Genomic DNA, 7,113 nt, shown 5'->3' with positions numbered 1-7,113 from the left:
GACGAGATTTTGCCAAAAAAAGAAAAAAATGGAGGACTAGCGCGTAGCGCTCTACACCCCCCCAAAAAAATTAGCGATGGAAAACTAGGTGTATGTGTTACGTAATCATTTCTTTTCTGTAGGATGGAGAGATTGTATGTGTGTGGTATTAATGCCAGCGGCCAATTTGTGGTTAAGGTAGAAAAAAAATACAGCAACATGGGCCAGGAATAAAACTTGACAGCCGCTCTAGTGTTGACTGACGGTCCTGGTTTTAAAGAGTACTTACGAGAGTAGTGACTTACATACGAGTACCTACGGAAAGAGAGAGTAACTGACACAGCTGACTGTGTAAGTTATGCTCTTCCAACATCGACTGAAGACGTTGTTCGTACACATGCAGAATATTTAACCTTGTCTGGGCTGCTGACGAAAAGTAGACATTGCCAAACCGTCTCTCTCTCTCTCTCTCTCTCTCTCTCTCTCTCTCTCTCTCTCTCTCTCTCTCTCTCTCTCTCTCTCTAAGGTCGTCCCCTGGTTTACTTAGTTGATTTACAGTGGCCTTTGATAAATATACATCGGCACTAGTGTTTGTGTGTACAGGTGAGAATGTATCATAGCAATTGTTGCGGTTTACGCCCTTTGAGCATATATATATATATATATATATATATATATATATATATATATATATATATATATATATATATCGCGACAGCCAGGATTCGAACCCAGGTCCTTATGTGTGGTAGGCCGCTACCGCCTAGCATGTGTGTGTCCAATATTCAAAATAAGTTGTTGATTTTCTTCCTCCAGGGATTTTTTTTTTTTTTTGTCTTCTGCTGTCAACATCATATGTAAGTTTGCATACTAAGATTCATCATCCATTTACGTTAGTTTGTACGTGGAGACCAGTTCCAGAAACAAAACACTTTCTTCCTCACCGTTGTGCACAAGAAGGATGTCGAATACATTCTTACCGTGAATCGAAAGACGAGAGAGGTCAGGAGGTGCCAAAAGTCAAAATTTTTGAGTCAGGTCAGATTTCATTAAGCGATGAGGAGGTCAGGTCGCGTGGGTGCCAGACAGGTCGGGTTGGGTCATTGTGGGGGAAAGTGTCACTTCGATCAGCGCCTAGGAGCCACACGAGATCACGTGACACGTGGATGTACGCAAGGGAAACAGGAAATATCTTTCTGGAGGGAAATAAGTCTTGTTTCTTCCTTATATTTTTCTTTTCTGAAACGAATGTTATATCTAGTTCTGGTTTCTCTTAAGTTCGGTGTTGTTCAGTAGTTCACTGAGGTCTTCGGGCTGCGTCAAATAGGCGATTTATAATGTACACAAGTGATGAAACACACCCACAGCTTTGTTGGGAGAGGGAGGCGAAGCTTCAGTTGATCCAAGAGATGAGCTTGTAAATTGCTTCAAGATTCGTAAATACTTACCTTCGTCTCTTCTTTTTTTTTTCCCTCCTCTCATTCACCTCACTACATATTTCAATTAAGGCCTGGCCTTGATGTGGACTTTGGTCCGTGACTGGAGCCTGCCACGTAAAGGGGGGGGGGGGGGAAACTTAATGCAAGGAAGATGCTGGCGAGCTATGCAGAGACATGATCAATATTAATCCCCAGGGCAGGAAGGTACGATCCCTGAGAGAACGACCTTACGACCCAGAGGCATAAAGGCGTAATCAATTGACCTGAACCCTATGGGTCAGTCGTCACGCTGTTGTATCGAAGGGTCCCACCGTCGTATTCCTAGGTAGTTAAGCTAAGCTTGGTTAGATTAGGTTTGCTTTGATTAGGTTAGGTTAGGCTAGATTAGACTCCAAACGTAAACCCAACTTAACCTAGACTTGAGAATGTTAGTGGGGGAGGATAAATCTTCATGTGATCCCTATTTCTGAAGACGTGTTTCTCTTTGGTCACTTCGTGGACATTTTTCTCTATCAGCATCTTCTGATGGTGCGCCCTCTGCGTTGGCCTGTGTGTGTGTGTGTATGTGTCTGTGTCTGTGTGTCTGTGTAACTTCTACCATTTCCGTGTGTCTGTCTCTCTATCTCTAAGGCGGTTGCTTCACATCTGTACCACATCACATGATCTTGAATGTTTTCTTTCCACCGTTCAACAGTGCCTGTATATTCCTTCCTTTTGGCGACTCCTCCGGTAGAGCTTTACGCCCGTCCCACCCCGGCGGCGGTGGTGGTGGTGGCTTCTCAACATAACGTCTTCCTCTGGTGAATCCGTGGCATGTCTTCCTCTGGTATGGTTCCTCAATATCCGTTTTCCCTCATTTGGCTCCGTAACGTTACGTCTGTCTTCCTCTGGTGGCTCCTACATCTATCCTCCCCGGATGGATCCTTAACATGTCTTCCTCTGGTGGCTCCTACATCTATCTTCCTCGGATGGATCCTTAACATGTCTTCCCCTGGTGGCTCTTACATCTATCCACCTCGGATGGAACCTTAACATGTCTTCCTCTGGTGCCTCCTCCATCTATCCTCCTCGGTGGTTCCTACATCTATCCTCCTCGGATGGATCCTTAACATGTCTTCCTCTGGTGCCTCCTCCATCTATCCTCCTCGGTGGTTCCTACATCTATCCTCCTCGGTGGCTCCTACATCTATCCTCCTCGGATGGATCCTTAACATGTCTTCCTCTGGTGCCTCCTCCATCTATCCTCCTCGGTGGTTCCTACATCTATCCTCCTCGGTGGCTCCTACATCTATCCTCCTCGGATGGATCCTTAACATGTCTTCCTCTGGTGCCTCCTCCAACTATCCTCCTCGGTGGCTCCTACATCTATCCTCCTCGGATGGATCATTAACATGTCTTCCCCTGGTGGCTTCTCAACATCTGTCATGCTCATATGCCTCCCTAACATCTGTATTTATTTGGCGCCTCCTTCCTGTGGAAGCTATCCTGCGTCTTAAATGTTTGCCTTCCTCCAGTCACTCTGGAGACGTCATTAAGATTATTGACGACAATTAGAGAAAAGAAAGCGAATGATTGAATGATTTTTGTATTGTTATTATCAGATGTGGTATATTACCACGCATCGGGGGCTGTTACTAATGACGCTCTCAGTTGTGTAAAGCTGCTCTCTCTCTCTCTCTCTCTCTCTCTCTCTCTCTCTCTCTCTCTCTCTCTCTCTCTCTCTCTCTCTCTCTCCTCCGGGAGTCCCTGTTTGTACCAACAACTTGTGCCTTTGTGTATACCTACCTTTACCAGGAATTAGGCTCTTGATATGTACTTATCTTTACTAATAACTACAGCCTCGGTGGGTATCTATTTACATGAGCAACTAGTCCCCGTGTGTGTGTGTGTGTGTGTGTGTGTGTGTGTGTGTGTGTGTGTGTGTGTAAACCTATATCTACCAGAAATTTACCCCTCGGTGTGTACCTACCTACTCCAGTAACTAACTACTCCCTCGTGCACCATTTCTTTTTAATTCTTCATTTGTAGCATAAAATGTTCCCGGTAAGTTTTCTGAATTTTTCCGGAAAATTTTCTTCCATATCTCCTTAGATTTTTTCATCCATCCCTGTGAACTCCAACACCCCCCCCCCCCCCCCCCGAGTGTCGAAAGACTTCATTCGTTATTTAGTAATTTGAAATTTTGCAACGGACAAAAATCTCAGTGAAATTACCCGTTAAACTGGCACTCAAGGTTAATTTACGGGAGATAAATCTCATTATTTTTCGATCATCAGTTCCCAGGAGCAGTTGGTTAGCTCAGCAGCACTGGGGTAAGGGCAAGACCATTAGGGGTCGTGTTGAGGGACGCAAGCCAACGGAAAACCATCATGACGGTGTTAAAGAGAGGATTACTTAAGGGGAGGAAACCTCCTGAAGGGGAGTTGGGCGAAGGATTTGTTAAGGGACGCTGCTTCAATGGAAGCATGACTGTGGCTATGGGTAATATAAGGGAGCTTACGTAATGGTATGGCTGTACAAGACACCATTAGGGATGGTCGTTCTGTAGGAGAGGGAGAGAAGTTGATTAAAGGCAGACCATTAGCGGATGGTTGCCAAGGGCAGGTGTCGAGTGGAGGTAACTATGAGAAGAAGAAAAAGACAAAAAGGTAATGACACAGAGAAAAGACTATTGGATGAAAATGACTGAGGGAATACCTGAGCTAGCTTGAGGAAACCCATTGTGATGGCTAATGAGGAATCCATGACGAGGTTGTTGACGAAGGGAATCATTGGAGAATGTCAAATGGAAGTCTCCCATTATGGGCATTGAGGGAAATATACAACGTTTGCCTGTGGATGATAATGGAAAGTTGGGAGGAACCATTAATGGATTTTCTTAGCATATCTAGTTTACCTTCAAGGGTTAACAACTGAGGAAGAACCTTATGGGAATGTCCTCCTAAAAGGAGGTCCAGTAAAGGTTACTGCTGAGGGAAGGTTACTCGGAAGTTAGTTAATAATGGTATTAAAATGGTTGTCCATTAGGGGGTCAGTATTAAAGGGAGTCCGGTAGTAAGTTAATAGTGGATGTTGGGCAAGAACCGAGCATTAAAGGGTGTTGGCCGTGATGGCCTTATTATTAAAGCTTATCGCCATTGTTGAACTCGTTAATATTATTAAACTGATAATTGGATTAAGTTTAAAGGAGACCCACCATTCCCACCAGTCCGACCATTTAAATACGTTTATTGGAGAAAATGTTGGGGTTGGACATCCGTAGAGGCGTATTAATAGCACTGCTGCATTTTAATTCTAATTTTCAGATACGCAATTAAACGGCCGGTGTATCCGGGGAGCAGCGGCCGCGTCGAGTGGCGTGTGTTCCTTTGCTTGTTTGTCTGTTGTCTGGCGCTAACGAGGGAGTTGTTGCAGGGTGTGGGGGTTCCCCAGACGCCGCCACTCTGCCTGATTGCAAATTTGGGGTAAAATGTTTTTTTTTGCGTTTGATCTTCATATATATACGTATATATATATATATATATATATATATATATATATATATATATATATATATATATATATATATATATATATGAGCCACTAAGTCTGCACTAGTTTAGCAACAGTTGGTTGGTTGGTTGGCTTTAGACTTGTTGACATGTAGGCTATGTTCGGGCCGTCAACGTCTGACATAACCAACCACCAGTCAAAATAACCTGAACGCATTCTTTAGGTGTTCGAGATCATCCAGTGGTTGTAAACACACTCTCTCACTACACATTTCGTCCATACTACTGGACTGAAAGCATTTTTACAAGCAACAAATGACTCACAGTGATCATGACTGGCAAGAGCCCGCGAACCTCGTACCCTCGTACAACCAGCAGTCGTGCCGTAATTTTCAGCTTCTTTTAGATATCGTGGAATTTATATTAAAAAATCATGTATCAGGAATTGATATATTTAATTAGTTCAGATTTTCATCGTGTATTTGTTCCAATTCGGTGTGGATACGGTGAATATTAACGTCTAATTTGGAATGAACCTCGGTTTAAAATAGTTTCCCGGAAATTGCTGTCTTTAGCGTAGCAACAGACCCGTTAAAGAGGCTCAAATTCTTTGTTAATTTTATGTTGCATTTAAAAGCCGTTGTCATTTGTATTTTCAAAGCAGGTCTCACTTCTTTAGTTTGTCTATCAACTGTGTATGAATTGCATAGGGAGTCACCAGTACAATTTTCCATATAAGGTAGTGTAAATATATTTTTTTTTTCTGCAAATGCCATTTTCTAATGAAGTGATGAGTGGAGAAGAACGTTGACTGCATAGGTATTAAATGTGATACCTTTGTAACCGAGAGGAATGATAATGGTACATGTTTTGAGAGGAAAAAAAATAATTCTGGCTTTAAGTGCAAAAGGCAGAATGGATTATTAATTTAATATCAATAGTAGAGTCTATTACTTAGCGGTATAAAAGGATTATTAATTCAGATCATTAATCAAGAGGAAGAGTAATTTGTAGTATAATTCTGTTTACACTTCATATTGTTGCCGACAGAGAACACTGTGAGTAATCACAGTGTGTGTGTGGGTAGTCGACCGGGGCAGAGAGTGTGTCTCGCCAGCCAGCAGCGAGGGACTCGTCACAGAGCGGAGTGTCTCGGGGAAGCTGGCAGGGAAGTGAATCTTGTGAGAGGTGGCATTTTACCTATGCTGTGAACTCCCATGCTGGTCACCTCCACCTGAACACATGGCTGAAGCTTTTCTGATGCTTCCTTATTCCGTTATGTGTTCGTGGCTTATTCTTTCCGTTACACTTGTGTCCTCCGACATGTGTGTGTGTATATATGTATGCTTACGTGTATGTTTACAGAATTCATTCGCGATTGTGTTTATTGCACTTTTGCTCGGAGTCGTCGTCTTCACCAAACTCGCTCGCATCAGGAGAGAAATTTGGAGGTGTTGAGCCCCTGAGACTTGAGTTTTATAGCCGTATGAGGACAGTGTTGTAGCTATAGATAGTTCCCGGAGATTGAACAGCTGTCGTATTCCTCTCGTAGTCATGCAACATACACGGTTGTTGGTTGCGCTTCACCCGCGCCTCGCTTGGAAGAATGTTCGGGTGTGTGACGCGGCGAAAAGTGATCATTTACCAACACAGCGCGAGGAGAACTTACGGTTAATCGGCCAGCCCACGAGGGAAACACGAATTACTGACTAGCTCTCTCATGACGGGATGAGATCAATGATCGATACATTCACTGTTGGGTCTTAGTACTTCACTGTTCACTGTTGGACCATCTGGTGAAATGCTCAGTGCGAGACAAGTGTCATGTATCGTCGCTTAGAATGGAAAAAGTGATTAATCATCGATATATCTGTAGCGAGATCTTAATCAGTCACCAATACATCAGTAAGGGAACATTGATCTTTCATGATTCCAATCACGACGGGTATCAATTATATTATTATGCAGCAACCCATTGGTTGTGCTTGGCGAAGGCTTCACTGGCAAGGGCAACTGTTTCCTCGCTGACACACTCTCTACGTAAATATTTACATGCAATGACTGACTCTCAGAGCAGGAGATGTATCGGTAAGACAAACAGTTATAACGAATCGTGGTTCCATTCCTTTCCACGTCCGCTGGGAGACAACAATTATTCATCAATACATCCAGTGCGGAACGGTAATCATTCATCTACACACCCA

Source organism: Panulirus ornatus, chromosome 42 (assembly GCF_036320965.1).
Source record: "Panulirus ornatus isolate Po-2019 chromosome 42, ASM3632096v1, whole genome shotgun sequence".
Taxonomy (NCBI): domain Eukaryota; kingdom Metazoa; phylum Arthropoda; class Malacostraca; order Decapoda; family Palinuridae; genus Panulirus; species Panulirus ornatus.
Note: the sequence above shows the minus strand (reverse complement) of the source record.